Here is a 22,088-nt window from a genome sequence, read left to right as displayed (position 1 = left end):
ACACAGAGACAAAAACCCGAACCCGAAAAAATAAATAAACTTAATGCCGGAAACAGCAAGAGTTGGAGTACAAATTGGGAAAGTTATATCCGGGGTGTTACAACACTCCACCACTACTAAAGGATCTCGTCCCGAGATCTAGGACTGAAAGAACACCGAGTACTCAGAACGGAGGTGATCCTCGCGTTCCCAGGTAGCTTCACGGTCGGAATGGTGTGACCACTTGACTTTGAGAAATTTGATTGACTTATTGCGAGTCTTGCGTTCAGTCTCTTCAAGAATAGAAACTGGGTGCTCACGATAGGAAAGATCTTCTTGGAGCTCAATGTCCTCGAAGTTGACGGTGCGATCAGGAGTCTTGAGGCACTTTCGAAGCTGAGAGACATGGAACACGTCATGAACATTTGCAAAGTTTGAAGGAAGCTCGAGTTGATAGGCGAGGTCGCCTCTCTTGCTGACAATCTTGAAAGGTCACACGTAGGGGCAAGCTTCCCTTTGATACCGAAGCGACGAGTACCTTTCATAGGAGAGACGCGAAGGTAAACATGATCTCCAATCTCGAAAGCCAAATCACGGTGCTTACTATCATAGTAGCTCTTCTGACGGGATTGGGCTGCTTTGAGGTTATCACGAATGACTTTGCACATCTCCTCTGCCTCTATGATTAAGTCATTACCCAAAAGCTGACGTTCACCGGTTTCAGACCAGTTGAGAGGGGTACGGCACTTCCTGCCATACAGAATTTCAAATGGGGCCTTGCCCGAACTTGCTTGAAAACTGTTGTTGTAGGAGAATTCAGCATAAGGAAGACAATCCTCCCACTTCATGTCGAAGGAGATCACACAAGCCCTGAGAATATCTTCAAGAATCTGGTTGACACGCTCGACTTGATCGCCAGTTTGAGGATGGAAAACTGTGCTGAAGCGGATGTTGGTGCCCATGGCCTTCTGAAAAGAATCCCAAAACTTGGAGATAAAGATGCTGCCACGGTCTGAAGAGATCACCTGTGGAATACCGTGCAGAGAGACAATTCGAGAGGTATAGAGTTCCACCAATTGAGCTGCAGTGATCGTCTCTTTGATAGGCAGAAAGTGAGCCACTTTGGTGAGTTTGTCGATGACAACGAATATAGCATCATTGCCACGCTTGGACTTTGGAAACCCATTCATGAAGTCCATTTCAATGTGGTCAAACTTCCATTATGGAATGGCAAGAGGTTGGAGGAGACCTGCTGGCCTTTGGTGTTCTGCCTTCACTCTTCTGCAGACATCACATTCATTCACGAATTGAGCGATCTCGCGCTTCATTCGAGTCCACCAATAAGCCTGCTTAAGGTCCTGATACATCTTCGTGCTCCCAGGGTGGATGGAGAGGAGAGAATTGTGAGCCTCGTTCATGATCACTTTACGGAGGTCACCTTTGGGTACAACAATACGATCCTCGAAGAAGAGAGTGTCCTTGTCATCAAGGCGGTAGCACTTGTACTTGGACTGACACTTGGCAATCCCAATCTTCACCTTTTTCACCATAGCATCAAGAAGCTGGGCTTGGCGAATCTGGTCTTCCAAGGTAGGAGAGACTTGAAGGTTGGCGAGGAAACCTTGAGGAACAATTTGCAGATTAAGTTTGCGGAAAGCTTCACATAGCTCGGGTTGATAAGGCTTGAAATCAGACTGTTGCAGTAGGCTTTCCTGCTCAATGCGTCAGCAATCACATTGGCCTTGCCTGGAGTATACTCGATACTCAGATTATACTCTTGAATCATTTCGACCCATCGAGTTTGCCTGAGGTTGAGATTAGGCTGAGTGAAGATGTACTTGAGACTCTTATGATCAGTGAAAATGTGCACTTTTCTTCCCAATAGAAGATGTCTCCAAGTCAAAAGAGCATGCACAACTGCTGCCAACTCGAGATCGTGAGTGGGGTAGTTCTTCTCATTAGGCTTCAACTGGCGAGAGGTATAAGCAACAACTTTCTTCTCTTGCATGAAAACTGCACCAAGACCTTGGAGAGAGGCATCACAAAAGACCTCGTATGGCTTGGATTCATCAGGCGGAGTCAGAACTAGAGCAGTGATCAATTTCTCTTTCAAAGTGTTGAAATCAATATCACACTCCGGAGACCAAACGTACTTGACGTGCTTCTGAAGAAGATTTGGGAGAGGCTTCGCAATCTTAGAAAAGTTTTCAACGAATCTTCGGCAGTAGCTTGCAAGACCGAGGAAACTGCGGAGTTGCTTCACGTTCTGAGGAGGTTCCCAATTCACAGTTGTAGACACCTTCTCAGGATTCACGGCAATGCCCTTGGTAGAGATGATATGACCAAGATAAAGAACCTCATCGAGCCAAAATTCACACTTGGAAAACTTGGCGTAGAACTTGTGTTCCCTGAGCTTATCAAGCACCAAACGCAAGTGCTTGGCATGATCTTCCTTGTTCTTGCATAAAACCAGAATGTCGTCGAGATAGACCAAAACGAAGTCATTGGTGTAGGCGTTGAAGATGAAGTTCATTATACGAGAGAACGTCGGAGGAGCGTTGACGAGACCAAAAGACATGACAGTGTATTCATATGAACCATAGCTTGTCCTGAAAGCTGTCTTGGGAATATCTTGCTCACGGATACGAATTTGATGATAACCCATACGGAGATCAAGCTTGGAGAATACTTGGGCAGCTTTGAGTTGTTCGAACAGCTCATTGATGTTGGGAAGTGGGTATTTGTTCTTGATGGTCTTCTTGTTCAATGGACGGTAATCAACACAAAGTCGGTCCGTTCCATCCTTCTTCTTCACAAAAATAACACCACAACCCCACGGAGAAGAACTAGGCCGGATGAGACCCATTTTCTCTTGAATATCGAGTTGCTTCTTCAGCTCCTTCAACTCTTCAGGTCCGAGCTTGTAAGGACGTTTGCACACAGGTTCCGTACCGGGCTCAAGATCAATAACGAATTCAACTAGCCAGTGCGGAGGCATTCCTGGAAGCTCTTCTGGAAAGACGTCTTGATATTCGCAAACGACTGTAATTTGCGAGATGGCATCGAGTTCACCCTTCTCATTGAGAGAAAACAGACGGATAGTATCATCACGAGCGGCAAAGACAATTACATCCTTAGACGAATGAGTCAATTGAATCTGCCTGGCTGCACAATCAAGATGTGCCTTGTGCTTAGTAAGCCAATCCATTCTGAGAATAAGATCAATATCCGAGTTACCAAGAACCACCGGAGAAGAGAGAAACTTCTAATCACCCAACGTGATAGAGATGTTGGGAGCAACCAAACTAGAAGTCAAAAGCTTGCCGGGAGAAACAACTTGCATGACTTTGGGCATGATCTCAGTCTCAACATTGTGCTTCGATGCAAAAGGGCATGACAAAAAGGAATGCGATGCACCAGTGTCAAAAAGAACTTTTGCAGGAACATCGTTAACAGGAAGGTTACCCATGATCACATCTGACGAGTCCTCTGCCTGAGCTGCATTCATCTAGTTAACCTTGGCATGCTTGGGGTTATGCTTGACCACAGCTGTACTTGCCGATCTCACAGGAGGAGGAGGAGGAAGATGCCTCTGGTTGAAACACGTGTTGGCATAGTGACCCTTCTGTTGGCACTTGTTGCACGTTACCTCTGAAAGCGGACGATGATACGGAGCACTCGATCTTGGAGCTTGAGACAAAGTATTGTTCTGAAAGCCAAGGTTGGGTGGGTGGGAAGAACCACTGCCACCTTTGCTCTTCTGCTGATACGGCTGACGGAACGGAGGAGGAGGAATCCAATACTTCTGCTGCTTGGCCACTTGAGTAGAGGAAGAAGGAGTAACATCTCTGACTCGCTTCTTGGAAGCATCACACCTCAACTGAGCAGCCTCTTGCTTCAATGCCATGTTGTAGAACTCGTCATACCTCAAGGGCTCGAAGAGAACAAGAGCTAGCTGAATTTCTTCTCTGAGACCACCCCTGAACTGGTATATCATGCTCTTCTCGTCAGGGACGTCCTGCTTGGCAAAGCGGGCGAGCTTCTGAAACAACTTGTTGTAGTCATAGACAGACAAAGAGGCTTGCTTCAGGTTGCGGAATTCCTCACGCTTGCTTTCAACCACGCTCTGAGGGATATGATGAGCTCGGAAATCTTGACGGAAATCATCCCAAGTGATAACACATCCACCTCTGGAATCCTTGTACTGCTGGAACCATTCTGCAGCTTGATCTTTGAGTTGGAAGGAAGCGAACTTGACAAAGTCCTCAGGCCTGACGTTGCTGCACTCAAAATGCTTGCACAGATCCACTAGCCAATCGTCAGCATCGGTTGCCTCAACACAATTGCTGAAAGTCTTTGGCCCGTTAGCAAGGAACTGGTTGAGTGTAGCAAAGTGATTCTGATTGTTGCCTTGATTCCCTTGGTTGCCTTGATTGCGCTCTTGGATAATTTGCATGATCAACTGTGTGTTTGCATTGGTTGCGGCCATCACAGCTTGCCATGCCTCCGGAGGAGGTGGAGGTGGTGGCGGATCAGGATTCGGAGTCGTGCGCGTTGGAGGAGCCATCCTGAAGAGGTTGACATCCATTAGCACATTGATAGACAAATATTGAAGCTGGATCCAACGGAATGAAAATTGCAACATATAGTCTTCACATCCGAACAAAATGAACGAATGCATTCCTCTTGAAATGGTCACATATCCATAAATTGAGAAGCCACGTAGAATTAAGGTAGAGAAATAAATCAACAAGGTACGGATCAAGAACGAATAATTGGTAAGAAATCCCAATCTCAAACCAATATCCGTGGAACAAGAGCTAGAGCTACTAGAATTCCCACCTATGAAACTCTCGAACCTTTCCGGTTATGCAATCAGGTGTTGGGGATACAGGGGAAGCATAATATCTCACCCAAATCTAGCAAATCCTACATCCAGTTGTATCCATCCTTCAACACATAACCAAGAAACCTTCGGAAAGCATCTACCTCAACCTTCGAAAAGCATCCGTTATACAAGTTATGGCGATACTCCCGAACTCCCGCCCCAGTACTGGGTGGCGTCGAGGTTATCTCACCAACAAACTGCATAAAAGAGATTTTTGATGTCGGCATACTAAACTCAGGTATTCCAGAACTGCAGTGATAAAATTATGATGACAACACCTCAGAGCTCAACTCCCCGGGACACTTCCACTAAACCCTTGACAGGAGGCACCAAGACAATGTTCTCATCATAAAACCATCGGAACGATTCCAAGATACCCGCGTGATCCTAAAAAAATTAGTGAAATTTTGAAAAGAGAAGAGTCAAAACTCTACGTCAGGATGCCTTACCAGAGCGATGAGGAGACTGGGAAGTAAAAAAGAATTCCTAAACTCTTCGATATATAATTCCTAAAAGACTTAAAACATTTTTTCTAGACACAACTCGGCCACTAAAAATGATCAAGCAATGGGGCTCCTAAGGTCGGGGAAGGCTCTGATTACCAACTTGTAACACCCTCGATGCGACTACAGCTCCCACGTGTCGAGGCACGACTTAGAGACATAATCGCATTGAAGGCATATGTCGCAAGTTAGGCAATCTTCACAACATCCCATGTAATATGAATAATAAAGGGGAGATAACATAGTTGGCTTACACTCGCCACGTCAATCAAGTATATAAATAACATTACATCATCCAAACACTCATGGCCCGACTACGGCACCAAAATAAAAGATAACCCAACATGCGACACGGTCCCGATCACCCCCAACTGGGCACCACTACTGATCATCAGGAAAGGAAACATAGTAACATTGAGAGTCCTCGTCGAACTCCCACTTGAGCTCAAGCGCGTCACCTGGAGCGGAATCATCAGGCCCTGCATCTGGTGTAATAGTAATCTGTGAGCCATAGGGACTCAGCAATCTCGCACCCTCGCGATCAAGACTATTTAAGCTTGTAGGTATGGCAAGGTAAATATATGTGGAGCTGCAGCAAGCGACTAGCAAATATGGTGGCTAACTTATTCGCAAAAGAGAGCGAGAAGAGGAGGCAAAGCGCAAGCGCAAACATTACTCCAACACCGTGTCCACTTCCTGGACTCCGCCGAGAAGGGGCCATCACGGTAACACACTCAGTTGGTTCATTTTAATTAAGTTAAGGTTCAAGTTGTCTACAACCGGACATTAACAAATTCCCATCTGTCCATAACCGCGGGCACGGCTTTCGAAAGTTCAAATCCCTGCAGGGGAGTCCCAACTTAGCCCATGACAAGCTCTCACGGTCAACGAAGGAATAGACCTCCTCCCAAGACGTTCTGATCAGACTCGGTATCTCGGTTCTTCAAGACACTTCGACAGGTTAAAACAAGACCAGCAACACCGCCCGAATGTGCCGACAAATCCCGATAGGAGCTGCACATATCTCATTCTCAGGTTGCCCCGAGGTGGACCCGCAGTCTACACGGTCGGACCAACACTCAGAGGAGCACTGGCCCGGGGGGTTTAAATAAGATGACCCTCGGGCTCCGGAAACCGAAGGGAAAAGAGGCTAGGTGGCAAATGGTAAAACCAAGGTTGGGCATTGCTGGAAAAGCTTTAATCAAGGCGAACTATCAAGGGGTTCCCATTATAACCCAACCACGTAAGGAACGCAAAATCCGGGAACATAACACCGATATGACGGAAACTAGGGCGGCAAGAGTGGAACAAAACACTAGGCGAGAGGCCGAGCCTTCCACCCTTTACCAAGTATATAGATGCATTAAGATAACATAGCAATATAATGATATCCCAACAAGTAAATAAATGTTCCAACCAGGAATGGCCTTCGATCTTCACCTCCAACTAGCAACGCTATAAGAGGGGCTGAGCAAAGCGGTAACATAGCCAATCAACGGTTTGCTAGGACATGGTGGGTTAGAGGTTTGACATGGCAATTTGGGAGGCTTGAAAGTAAGTGGTAGGCATCGTAGCATTGGCATAACAAAAGAGCGAGCAAACTAGCATAGCAAAGATAGTAGTGATTTCGAGGGTATGATCATCTTGCCTGCACAGCTGTCAGAGTTGACTGGATCCTCGAAAGCAAACTCAATGGGCTCCTCATTAGCGAACTCGTCTCCCGGCTCTAACCAAACAACACAAACAAGCAACAAGGACACAATCAACCACGTGCAAACTCAAACAACACGATGCAAAGATGATATGCTATGCGGGATGCGATGCGGGATGCATAATGCAAGATATGACAGGAAATGCAAGAACCTGGCCTCAACATGGAAATCCAAGTGTGCCACTGGAAAGATGAGATGAAATCGCTTGAAAACTATATAAAGAACGTCGGAATCGGAGTTACGGTTTGGAAATGGCAAGCGATTCAAAAATGACACCGGTCTGCGATTAACAGCAAGTAGCCATCTAAATGCAATGAGATGAATGTGCTATGGCACCCAAACATGGCAACAAAATACATGGTAGGGATGCATTCAAGATGCTTCACAAAAGTCTAGCACTGAGCTACGGCCAATTCATCCACTAACAGGTTCAAACAAGCATGGCAAAAATGCTTATGGCAAACAGATCTCAGACTTAGTGAAATTAACACTTGTCTGGAATTTCGGATCAGGTAGCACTCTTCGGAGCAACAAAACTATATGCTACAGGACCTGAACATGGAAAAGTAAAGCATGGCATGGAGCTACTCAAAGAGATTAACAAAAGTCTCTTAGTGACCTTGAGCCAAAAGGGATCAGAAAATACAATTGCAAGCAAGTGAACATAGCAAAAACATAATCAGTTTTCAGACTTAGTGAAAACTGACACATGCTGAAACATAATTCAAGTAGGCATGTTTACGAGCTCGATGCACTCACTACAGAGCAAGTCATGACAAGATAATCATACATCTATCAAGAACACACAAAATGCAAGCTAGACATGGCAAGAACAATGGCATAGCATGCACGGATCAACTACAACATCATCGGAAAATTGCAAACAAGTTGACAATCTGCCCAGATTCACAAAGTAGCAAAAGTAGAGCTCGATTGACTCAACCTAGGGTGCTCCATAATTGCAAACAAAGACATGGCTGGATATAGCACTACAAGATTAACAAAACATCCTTACTGATCATCCTCAAAAGAGGCACGGATCACTAGGAAACAACATGAACATATGGCATCATGAGATAAATAGATCAACGACTTAGTGGAAATGCTAAGTCCCTGAAAACAGAATTAACAAGTGCACCACTTTGCAAGCTTGTGCTAATCACCACACACATCACAAAAATACATGGGTTGCACCTCTGGAAAGATGATAAAACCCTTAACAAAACATATGTAGAGCATCAGGGCATATCATGCACATAATAATCATGGCAAAAATGACAAAAAGCTAAATGGAGCAGCAGATCTGATAATTATCTCAAGTAGCCCTCATCTAACAGCATTTCAGGTATCAAGATGAACTCAAATGAAAATGATGCAATGGAATGAAATGATGTACTCTCTGAGATGAACATTTTGATATGCTATATGCATGAATCGGAGCTACAGATGCAAAGTTACGGAGCTACGAACATGAGCACTTGCATCTGGAATTTCGGGACTTAGAAGAAAAACAACCTAGGGTTTACTGTTCATCCGATCCGGATCTGCACGTCAAACGAGGTTGACCGGATCCCTCGCCGGAGTAGGGGCCACGGTGGCCGGAGGAAGGAGGAGGACGGCCCGGGGCTCGTCGGAGTGGCGGCGCTCGGACGCGGAGGGGCGGCGCTGGCGCGGCTGCCGGCGCCGGAGGTTGAGGTGGCGCGGCGGCGAGCAACTCCGGCCGGCGCGGGCGGCGCGGATGCCGGCTACGGAGGAGAAGGGCGGCGGGCGGCGGAGCGCGGGCGGCGCTGGGAGGCAGAAGGCGGCGCGGGGCGCGGCCCGGGAGGCGGAGCGGGAGGGCCGGCCTCGGGCCCGTGTGGGCCGCGGCGGCGGCGGGCGCCGGGTGCCATGTGGCGGCGTGCTATTGGCGCGGGGTGGCGGCGGCAGCTTCGTCCGCCCGGACCGGACGTGTCCGGCGCGGCGCAGTGAAGGATTTACGATTTCGAAGGGGGAGATCCGGGATATTTCGAGGGGGACCTATTTATAGGCATAGAGGGAGTTAGGAGAGTCCAAATGAGGTGCGGTTTTCGGCCACGCGATCGTGATCGAACGCTCTAGAGGATGGAGCAGGTTTAGGTGGGTTTTGGGCCAAATTGGAGGGGTGTTGGGCTGCAACACACACGACGCCTTTTCGGTCCCTCGGTTAACCGTTGGAGTATCAAACGAAGTCCAAATGATACGAAACTTGACAGGCGGTCTACCGGTAGTAAACCAAGGCCGCTTGGCAAGTCTCGGTCCAATCCGGAAATGTTTAATCCCCACACATGAAAGAAAGGTAGAAATGACCACCAGAGGAGAACAAAGCGCCGGAATGCAAAACGGACAACGGGGAAAATGCTCGAATGCATGAGATGAACACGTATGCAAATGCAATGCACATGATGACATGATATGATATGCATGACAAAGATAACAACACACGGAGACAAACACGCGAACCCGAGAAAATAAACAAACTTAACGCCAGAAACGGCAAGAGTTGGAGTACAAATTGGAAAAGTTATATCCGGGGTGTTACACACGGCTAAGAGATCAATGATCAATTGTTGTGTCTTTGGGGTGCCCCCCTGCCCCCGTATATAAAGGAGCAAGGGGGAGGCGGCCGGCCTAGGAGGAGGGCACGCCAAGGGGGGAGTCCTACTCCCACCGGGAGTAGGACTCCTCCTTCCCTTGTTGGAGTAGGAGAGAAGGAAAAAGGGGGAGAGGAACAAGGAAAAGGGGGCTGCACCCCTTGTCCAATTCGGACCAGAGGGGGGCGCGCACCTCCTTCCTTTTGGCCTCTCTCCTCTATTCCCGTATGGCCTAATAAGGCCCATATACTCCCCGGCGAATCCCGTAACTCTCTGGTACTCCGAAAAATACCCGAATCACTCGGAACCTTTCCGATGTTCGAATATAGTCGTACAATATATCGATCTTTATGTCTCGATCATTTCGAGACTCCTCGTCATGTCCCTGATTTCATCCGGGACTCCGAACTCCTTCAGTACATCAAAACTCATAAACTCATAATATAACTATCACCGAAACCTTAAGCGTGCGGACCCTACGGGTTCGAGAACAATGTAGACATGACCAAGACACGTCTCTGTTCAATAATCAATAGCAGAACCTGGATGCTCATATTGGTTCCCACATATTCTACAAAGATCTTTATCGGTCAGACCGCATAACAACATACGTTGTTCCCTTTGTCATCGGTATGTTACTTGCCCGAGATTCGATCGTTGGTATCTCAATACCTAGTTCAATCTCGTTACCGGCAAGTCTCTTTACTCGTTCCGTAATACATCATCCTGCAACTAACTCATTAGTTGCAATGCTTGCAAGGCTTAAGTGATGTGCATTACCGAGAGGGCCCAAAGATACCTCTCCGACAATCGGAGTGACAAATTCTAATCTCGAAATACGCCAACCCAACAAGTACCTTCGGAGACACCTGTAGAGCAACTTTATAATCACCCAGTTACGTTGTGACGTTGGGTAGCACACAAAGTGTTCCTCCGGTAAACGGGAGTTGCATAATCTCATAGTCATAGGAACATGTATAAGTCATGAAGAAAGCAATAGCAACAAACTAAACGATCAAGTGCTAAGCTAACGGAATGGGTCAAGTCAATCACATCATTCTCCTAATGATGTGATCCCGTTAATCAAATGACAACTCATGTCTATAGTTAGGAAACATAACCATCTTTGATCAACGAGCTAGTCAAGTAGAGGCATACTAGTGACACTCTGTTTGTCTATGTATTCACACATGTATTATGTTTCCGGTTAATACAATTCTAGCATGAATAATAAACATTTATCATGATATAAGGAAATAAATAACAACTTTATTATTGCCTCTAGGGCATATTTCCTTCAACTATAAGCCCCTATATTTCTCTGTATCCGACTAAAACTTCATACCCATAAATATTGCTGAGTGTTAGCAATTGTGAAAGATTAATGATAGTTGAGTATGTGGACTTGCTGAAAAGCTCTTATATTGACTCTTTCTGATGTTAGGATAAATTGCAATTGCTTCAATGACTGAGATTATAGTTTGTTAGTTTTCAATGAAGTTTCTGATTCATACTTGAAATTGTGAATGAATTGTTACTTTAGCATAAGAAATCATATGACAATATATATATATATATATATATATATATATGTTGCTGTTATAAGAATGATCATGATGCCCTCATGTCCATATTTTATTTTATCAACACCTCTATCTCTAAACATGTGGACATATTTTTCGATTTTGGCTTCCGCTTGAGGACAAGCGAGGTCTAAGCTTGGGGAAGTTGATACGTCTATTTTGCATCATGCTTTTATATCAATATTTATTGCATTATGGGCTGTTATTACACATTATGTCACAATACTTATGCCTATTCTCTCTTATTTTACAAGGTTTGCATGAAGAGGGAGAATGCCCGCAGTTGGAATTCTGGGCTAGAAAAGGAGCAAATATTAGAGACCTATTCTGCACAGCTCCAACAGTCCCGAAACTCCACAGGAGTCATTTTTAGAATATATAAAAAAATATTTGGCTTAGGAAGCACCAGAGGGGGGCCACCCACCATCCACGAGGGTGGGGGCGACCCCCCCCCCCCCCCGCCGCCGCCTCGTGGGCCCCCTGGCAGCCCTTCGGCGCCCATCTTCTGCTATATGAGGTCTTTCGTCTGGAAAAAAATCATAAGCAAGCTCACGGGACGAAACTCCGCCGCCACGAGGCGGAGCCTTGGTGGAACCAATCTAGGGATCCGGCGGAGCTGTTCTGCCGGGGAAACTTCCCTTCGAGAGGGGGAACTCATCACCATCATCATCACCATCGATCCTCTCATCGGGAGGGGGTCAATCTCCATCAACATCTTCACCAGCACCATCTCATCTCAAACCCTAGTTCATCTCTTGTATCCAATCTTTGTTCCAAAACCTCAGATTGGTACCTTGGGTTGCTAGTAGTGTTGATTACTCCTTGTAGTTGATGCTAGTTGGTTTATTCGGTGGAAGGTCATATGTTCAGATCCTTTATGCATATTAATACCCCTCTAATTATGAACATGGATATGATTTGTGAGTAGTTACGTTTGTTCCTGAGGACATGGGAGAAGCCTTGCTATAAGTAGTCATGTGAATTTGGTATTTGTTCGATATTTTGATGAGATGTATGTTGTCTCTCCTCTAGTGGTGTCATGTGAACGTCAACTACATGACACTTCACCATTGTTTGGGCCTAGGGGAAGGCATTGGGAAGTAATAAGTAGATGATGGGTTGCTAGAGTGACAGAAGCTTAAACCCTAGTTTATGAGTTGCTTCCTAAGGGGCTGATTTGGATCCATATGTTTCATGCTATGGTTAGGTTTACCTTAATACTTCTTTTGTAGTTGTGGATGCTTGCAAGACGGGTTAATCATAAGTGGGATGTTTGTCCAAGGAAGGGCATCACCCAAGCACCGGTCCACCCACATATCAAATTATCAAAGTACCGAATGTGAATCATATGAACGTGATGGAAACTAGCTTGATGATAATTCCCATGTGTCCTCGGGAGCATTTTCCTTTATATAAGAGTTTGTCCAGGCTTGTCCTTTGCTACAAAAAGGATTGGTCCATCTTGCTGCACCTTATTTACTTTTATTACTTGCTACCCGTTACAAATTACCTTATCACAAAACTATCTGTTACCGATAATTTCAGTGCTTGTAGAGAATACCTTACTGAAAACTTCTTATCATTTCCTTCTGCTCCTCGTTGGGTTCAACACTCTTACTTATTGAAAGGACTACGATAGATCCCCTATACTTGTGGGTCATCAGAAAACAAGTCGGAGGAAGTCATCCCATGAAGAACATCATGACCACGAGAAGACCGCTTGAGCTACTTCATATGGATCTTTTTGGTCCCAACACCTACAAGAGTCTCGGTGGTAACTCATTCAGATTGGTCATTGTTGGCGACTTTTCAATATTTACGTGGGTGTTCTTTCTTGACGATAAATCACATGTCCAAAAGATATGTAGGAAGGCCCAAAACCAATTTGAAGTAAAGATCAAGAAGGTTCGAAGCGACAATGGAACAAAGTTCAAGAACGCCAATGTGGACACCTTTCTTGATGAAGAAGGGATTTCACATGAGTTCTCGGCTATGTACACACCTCAACAAAATGGAGTTGTTGAGAGGAAGAACCGGACACTTATTGAGATGGCGAGAATGATGCTTGATGAGTACAAAACGCCAAGACACTTTTGGGCGGAAGCGGTTGAGACAACTTGTCATGCTACAAATTGACTATACCTTCACAAGCTTCTCGGCAAGACGACATGCGAGCTTCACACTGGTAACGAATCCCAAGTTGGATACTTTCGAGTATTTGGCTCAAAGTATTACCTTCTTGATAAGCATCATCATTCGAAATTTTCCCCTAAATCTCATGAAGGTTTCCTATTCGGTTATGTCTCAAACTCTCACACTTACCGTGTCTACAACAATTTCATCCAAAAGGTTGAAGAGACGGTAGACATGAAGTTTGATGAATCTAACGGCTCGCAAGTAGAGCAATTGCCAATTGATGCAGGAGACAAAGATCCTTCGGAAGCAATTCAAGACTTGTCTATTGGTAATATTCACCCAACGGAGGTGAAGAGGAGTACCTCGTTTGTTCAAGTGGAAGCCTCAACTTCACACCAAGGTGAACCACAAGTTGACTTGGAGGCATCCAAAAGTGGAACACGTCAAAATGAAGGAAACGAGAAGTATAACAAGATGAACCTCATCAACCTCCACCTCCACCTCCACAAGAGAACAACAATGCCAACAACAATGAAGAAGGACAAGAAGAAGAAGAAGAAGACAATGAAGAGGATGTTCCACCCCGACCCAAACAAAAGCTCTCACGAGTTAGAGCAAGAGTCATAGATCATCCCGTCAAGCAAATCTTTGATGATATTCAAACCGGGAGAATTGCTCCCTCTAAAACACGTTTGGCTAACTTTTGTGAACATTATTCACTCATTTGTAGTATTGAACCTATGAAGGTTGAAGATGCTCTTGAGGATCCGGATTGGGTGAATGCTATGCATGAAGAGCTACACAATTTTGAGAGGAATCAAGTGTGGACTTTGGTAGAAAAGTCGAATGACAACCACAATGTCATTGGAACCAAGTGGGTGTTTCGAAATAAGCAAGATGAGGATGGACAAGTTGTATGCAACAAGGCACGTCTCGTCGCTCAAGGCTACACTCAAGTCGAAGGTATGGACTATGGTGAGTGATATGTCCATTTTGCATCATGCTTTTATATCGATATTTATTGCATTATGGGTTGTTATTACGCATTATGTCACAATACTTATGCCTATTCTCTCTTATTTTACAAGGTTTACATAAAGAGGGAGAATGCCGGCGGCTGGGATTCTGGGCTGGAAAAGGAGAAAATATTAGAGACTTATTCTGCATAGCTCCAAAAGTCCTGAAACTTCACGGAAGTCAATTTCAGAATATATAATAAATATTGAGCGCAAGAAGTTCACCAGGGGGGCCACGCCCTGCCCACGAGGGTGGGGGCACGCCCTACCCCCTGGGCGTGCCCCCCTACTTCGTGGGCCCCCTGGTGGCCCTCCGATGACCATCTTCTGCTATATGAAGTCTTTCGATGGGAAAAAATCATAAGCCATCTTCTCGGACGAAACTCCGCCGCCACGAGGCGGAACCTTGGCGGAACCAATCTAGGGCTCTGGCGGAGCTGTTCTGCTGGGGAAACTTCCCTCCGGGAGGGGGAAATCGTCGTCATCGTCATCACCAACGCTCCTCTCATCGGGAGAGGGAAATCTCCATCAACATCTTCACCAGCACCATCTCCTCTCAAAACCCTAGTTCATCCCTTGTATCCAATTCTTGTCTCCGAGTCCGGGATTGGTACCTGTGGGTTGCTAGTAGTGTTAATTACTCCTTGTAGTTGATGCTAGTTGGTTTAGTTGGTGGAAGATCATATGTTTAGATCCTATATGCATATTAATACCCCTCTGATTATGAACATGAATATGCTTTGTGAGTAGTTACGTTTGTTCCTGAGGACATGGGAGAAATCTTGCTATTAGTAGTCATGTGAATTTGGTATTTGTTATTTTGATGAGATGTATGTTGTCCCTCCTCTAGTGGTGTTATGTGAACGTCGACTACATAACACTTCACCATTATTCGGGCCTAGAGGAAGGCATTGGGAAGTAATAAGTAGATGATGGGTTGCTAGAGTGACAAAAGCTTAAGCCCTAGTTTATGCGTTGCTTAGGGGCTGATTTGGATCCATATGTTTCATGCTATGGTTGGGTTTACCTTAATACTTTTGTTGTAGTTGCGGATGCTTGCAATAGAGGTTAATCATAAGTGGGATGCTTGTCCAAATAAGGACAGTACCCAAGCACCGGTCCACCCACATATCAGATTATCAAAGTACCGGATGCGAATCATATGAGCGTGATGAAAACTAGCTTGACGATATTCCCATGTGTCCTCGGGAGCGCTTTTCTCTATAAAAGAGTTTGTCCAGGCTTGTCCTTTGCTACAAAAAGGATGGGGCCACCTTGCTGCACTTTATTTACTTTTGTTACTTGTTGCTCATTACAAATTATCCTATCACAAAACTATCTGTTACCACTTATTTCAGTACTTGCAGAGAATACCTTGCTGGAAACCGCTTATCATTTCCTTTTGCTCCTCGTTGTGTTTGAAACTCTTACTTATCGAAAGGACTATGATAGATCCCCTATACTTGTGTGTCATCAAGACTCTTTTCTGGCGTCGTTGCCGGGGAGTGAAGCGCCTTTGGTAGGTGGAATTTGGTAAGAAAATATTTATATAGTGTGCTGAAATTTACTGTCACTTGTTACTATGGAAAGTAATCCTGTGAGGGGCTTGTTCGGGGTATCTTCACCCCGACCAGTAGAGCAAAGAGCTGCTCCTCAACCTACTGAACCTACTGAAAATGAAAATGTCTGCTTTAAAATTCCTTCGGGTATGATAGAAAAACTGCTAGCTAATCCTTTTGTAGGAGATGGAACAAAGCATCCTGATGAGAATCTAAAATATGTGGATGAAGCTTGTGGATTATTTAAGCTTGCAGGTGTACCTGGAGATGTTGTTAAGAAGAAGGTATTCCCTTTATCTTTGAAGGGAGATGCATCGACATGGTATAGGCTATGTGATGATATGGGGTCTTGGAATTACAAATGATTGAAATTGGAATTTCATCAGAAGTTTTATCCTATGCATCTTGTTCATCGTGATCGCAATTATATATATAATTTTTGGCCTTGCGAAGGAGAAAGCATCGCTCAAGCTTGGGGGAGGCTTAAATCAATGTTATATTCATGTCCCAATCAAGAGCTCTCAAGAGAGATGATTATTCAAAATTTATATGCTCGGCTTTCTGATAACAATCGCACCATGCTCGATACTTCTTGTGCTGGCTCTTTTATGATGAAGACTATTGAATTCAAACGGGATTTATTGGAAAGAATTAAACGCAACTCTGAAGATTGGGACCTCGACGAAGGTAAGGAGTCAGGTATGACACCTAAGTTTGATTGTGTTAAATCTTTTATGGATACTGATGTTTTCCGTAAATTTAGCACTAAATATGGACTTGACGCTGAGATAGTAGCCTCTTTCTGTGAATCTTTTGCTACTTATGTTGATCTCCCCAAGGAGAAGTGGTTTAAATATCATCCTCCCATAGAAGTAAAAGTAGCTGCACCTATTAAAGTTGAAGAAAAGATTATCACTTATAATGATCCTATTGTTCCTACTTCTTATGTTGAGAAACCACCTTTCCCTGTTAGGATAAAGGATCATGCTAAAGCTTCAATTGTGATTCGAAAAAGCAATATTAGAACATATATACCTCCTGAGCAAGTTAAAGTTGAACCTAATATTGCTATTGTTAAAGATCTCTTGTTTGATAATATTGATGGGCATGTTATTTATTTCTGTGATGAAACTGCTAGAATTGCTAAACCGTGTGCTAAAGATAAACCTAGACCTGTGGTAGGCATGCCTGTTATTTCTGTTAAAATAGGAGATCATTGTTATCATGGCTTATGTGATATGGGTGACAGTGCTAGTGCAATACCTATTGGCCTATATAGAGAAATTATGCATGATATTGCACCTGTTGAGTTAGAAGACATTGATGTCACAATTAAACTTGCCAATAGAGATACTATTTCACCAATGGGAATTGTTAGAGATGTTGAAGTCTTGTGTGGGAAAACTAAATATCCTGCTGATTTTCTTGTTCTTGGTTCCCCACAAGATAGCTTTTGTACTATTATATTTGGTAGATCTTTCCTGAATACTGTTAATGCTACCATAGATTGCAAAAGAGATGTTGTTACTATCGGTTTAGATGATATGTCTCATGAATTTAATTTCTCTAAATTTAGTAGACAACACCGTGAAGAAGAATTGCCTAGTAAGGATGAAATTATTGGGCTTGCTTCTATTGCCATACCTCCTAGTGATCCTTTAGAACAATATCTGCTAGACCATGAAAATGATATGTTTATGAATGAAATAAGGGAAATAGATGAAGTATTCTTTAAATAGGAACCTATTCTGAATAACAATTTACTTGTTGAAATCCTAGGGGATCCTCCTCCACCCAAGGGTGATCCCGTGTTTGAGCTTAAACCATTGCCTGATACTCTTAAATATGCTTATCTTGATGAGAAAAAGATATATCCTGTTATTATTACTGCTAACCTTTCAGAGCATGAGGAAGAGAGACTATTGAAAACTCTGAAGAAGCATCATGCTGCTATTGGGTATACTCTTGATGATCTTAAGGGCATCAGTCCCACTCTATGTCAACATAAAATAAATTTGGAAGAAGATGCTAAACCAGTTCGTGATCATCAACGACGGCTGAATCCTAAAATGAAAGAAGTGGTAAGAAAGTAAATACTAAAGCTCCTTGAGGCAGGTATAATCTATCTCGTTGTTGATAGTCAGTGGGTAAGCCCTGGCCATTGTGTCCCTAAGAAGGGAGGTATTACTGTCGTTCCTAATGATAAAGATGAATTGATTCCTCAAAGAATTATTATAGGTTATAGGATGGTAATTGATTTCCGCAAATTAAATAAGGCTACTAAAAAGGATGATACCCCTTACCTTTTATCGATCAAATGCTAGAAAGACTATCCAAACATACACATTTTTGCTTTCCAGATGGTTATTCTGGTTTCTCTCAAATACCTGTGTCAGCCAAAGATCAATCAAAGACTACTTTTACTTGCCCTTTTGGTACTTTTGCTTATAGAATTATGCCTTTTGGTTTATGTAATGCACCTACTACCTTTCAAAGATGCATGATGGCTATATTATCTGACTTTTGTGAAAAGATTTGTGAGGTTTTCATGGACGATTTCTCCGTCTATGGATCTTCTTTTGATGATTGCTTGAGCAACCTTGATCAAGTTTTGTAGAGATGTGAAGAAACTAATCTTGTCTTGAATTGGGAAAAGTGCCACTTTATGGTTAATGAACGTATTGTCCTGGGGCATAAAGTTTCTGAAAGAGGTATTGAAGTTGATAAAGCCAAGGTTGATGCTATTGAAAAGATGCCATGCCCCAAGGACATCAAAGGTATAAGAAGTTTCCTTGGTCACGCCGGATTTTATAGGAGGTTCACTAAAGACTTCTCAAAAAAATCGGCCTCTGACTAATTTATTACAAAAAGATATACCATCTGTTTTTGATGATGATTGTGTAGAAGCATTTGAAATACTTAAGAAAGCACTGATCTCTGCACCTATTGTTGAGCCACCTGATTGGAATTTACCTTTTGAAATTATGTGTGATGCTAGTGATTATGCTGTAGGTGCTGTTCTAGGGCAAAGAGTTTATAAGAAATTAAATGTTATTCAATATGCTAGTAAAACCCTAGACAATGCTCAAAGAAATTATGCTACTACTGAAAAAAATTCTTAGCAGTTGTATTTGCTTGTGATAAGTTTAGACCCTATATTGTTGATTCTAAAGTAACTATTCACACTGATCATGCTGCTATTAAATATCTCATGGAAAAGAAAGATGCTAAACCTAGACTTATTAGATGAGTTCTCTTGCTACAAGAATTTGACTTACATATTGTTGATAGAAAGGGAGCTGAGAACCCCATTGCAGACAACTTGTCTAGGTTAGAAAATGTGCTTGATGACCCATTACCTATTGATGATAGCTTTCCTGATGAGCAATTAAATGTCATAAATGCTTCTCATACTGCTCCATGGTATGTTGATTATGCTAATTATATTGTTGCTAAATTCATACCACCTAGTTTCACATATCAACAAAAGAAAAAGTTCTTCTATGATTTGAGGCATTACTTTTGGGATGACCCACATCTTTGGTGTTATTAGACGTTGTGTACCTGAGCATGAACAGGAACAGATCCTACGCAAGTGTCACTCCGAAGCTTATGGAGGACACCATGCTGGAGATAGAATAGCACATAAGGTATTGCAATCTGGTTTTTATTGGCCTACTCTCTTCAAAGATGCCCGTAAGTTTGTTTTATCTTGTGATGAATGTCAAAGAATTGGTAATATTAGTAGACATCAAGAAATGCCTATGGATTATTCACTCGTTATTGAACCATTTGATGTTTGGGGCTTTGACTATATGGGACCCTTTCCTTCCTCTAATGGATATACACATATCTTAGTTGCTGTTGATTGCGTTACTAAGTGGGTAGAAGCTATTCCAACTAGTAGTGTTGATCATAACACTCCTATTAAAATGCTTAAAGAAGTTATTTCTCCAAGGTTTGGAGTCCCTAGATATTTAATGACTGATGGTGGTTCACATTTTATTCATGGTGCTTCGTAGAATGCTTGCTAAATAAGATGTTAATCATATAATTGCATCACCTTATCACCCTCAGTCTAGTGGTCAAGTAGAATTGAGTAATAGAGAACTCAAAATTAATTTTGCAAAAGACTATTAATAGATCTAGAAAGAATTGATCCAAGAAACTTGATGATGCATTATGGGCCTATAGAACTGCATATAAAAATCCTATGGGCATGTCTCCATATAAAATGGTTTATGGAAAAGCATGTCACTTACCTCTCGAACTAGAACATAAGGCATATTGGGCTATTAAAGAACTCAATTATGATTTCAAACTTGCCAGTGAGAAGAGGTTATTTGATATTAGCTCACTCGATGAATGGAGAATCCAAGCCTATGAAAATGCCAAGTTGTTTAAAGAAAAAGTTAAAAGATGGCATGATAAAAGGATACAGAAGCGTGAGTTTAATGTAGGTGATTATGTATTGCTATACAACTCTCGTTTAAGATTTTTTGCAGGAAAACTTCTCTCTAAATGGGAATGTCCTTACGTTATCAAGGAGGTCTATCGTTCCGTGCCATAAAAATCAACAATTTCAAAGGCACAAATCCGAAGGTGGTGAACGGTCAAAGAATCAAACGTTGTATCTCAGGTAAACCCATAAAATGTTGAAACCAATGTTATTGAAACCGTAATCCCAGAGGAATACATAAGGGACACCTTCCGGAACGTTCCAGACTCCGAAAAGGAATAGGTATGTGGTATGGTAAGTAAACCGACTCCAAAACAGTTTTTAAGGCAATATTTCTCCGTTTTGGAATATTTAGAAAAATAGAAAAATACGAAGTAGTCCGGGAAGGACACGAGGGTGGAGGGCGCGCCCCCTACCTCGTGGGCACCTCATGCGCTTTCCGGACTCCGTTTCCTTACACGACACGTATTTTGGTCGGTAAAAATTCTTTATAAAATCTCCCGGAGGTTTTGACTCCCGTATCACGCAAAAATCTCTTTTCTTTGTTTCGAGCTGTCCTGCTGCAGATTTGAGCAACATGTCGTCCCAGGATTCGGAAGGAGAGAGCTATGTGGTTGATTACCTTGCAAATCCTAAAGTCTATGGGGATGTGGAGCATTGTGGTTGGACTACGGAAGAAGAAGAGGACTATGAGCCTAAGGGAAAGGAGGAGACGAGCTCAGATGAAGATGAAGTCCCACTACCTCAACCTGGGGACATGCATGTGGAGTTCAAAAAGTCAAGCCTCCCTGATAGAGTAAAGAAACCTAAGATCGAGTTTATCCCTTTTCGCCTCTTGCAGGAAAACAAACAGGAACTATGCAAAAAGATATTGAGCCTGGAGCAGGAGATCGAGGACCTAAGGGACCAAAATTCTGTCCTCAAGCGTAAATTAAGGAAGAAACCTACACCATCAACAAAACCATCACCGCCTCCACCAACAAAGAAGAATTGAGTATCTGGTATGGACACTCCCCTTGGCAACTGCCAAGCTTGGGGGAGTGCCCCGGTATCGTATCACCATCACTTTTATCTTTACCGTTTTTCTTAGCTCGATCCTTTTGGTAATATCTTGATCTAGTATAATAAAAGTTCTTAGTATGATCTAGTCATGAGTTTTGCTTTATAATTCCTCTATGTAATCGAGTCCGTGAGTTATATAATAAAGATTAGTGTTGAGTCAAGGGCTTGATTCTTTAGCCATGATCCTAAGTGAATAAAATAAAAGAGAAAGAAATAAAAAGATACAAAGAGATCATGTGGATCTCGTGGAGAATAATGAACTCACATAGAAAAAGTATGATGAATAAAAGTTGTTGAGGGTTGACAAGCATAGTTTTGGTCATCGTTGCAATTAATAGGAAGTAATAAAGAAAGAGAGGTCTTCACATATAGATATACTATCTTGGACATCTTTTATGACTGTGAGCATTCATTAAAATATGACATGCTAAAAAGTTGATGTTGGACAAGGAAGACAACGTAATGGGTTATGTTTTCTTACATCTGAGATAAATTATATTGTCATGGATCATCCAACATGGTTGAGCTTGCCTTTCCCTCTCATCCTAGCCAAATTCATCACACCAAGTAGAGATACTACTT

Source organism: Triticum aestivum, chromosome 7A (assembly GCF_018294505.1).
Source record: "Triticum aestivum cultivar Chinese Spring chromosome 7A, IWGSC CS RefSeq v2.1, whole genome shotgun sequence".
In the NCBI taxonomy this organism is placed as follows: Eukaryota; Viridiplantae; Streptophyta; class Magnoliopsida; order Poales; family Poaceae; genus Triticum; species Triticum aestivum.
This window is presented reverse-complemented; position numbering follows the sequence as displayed.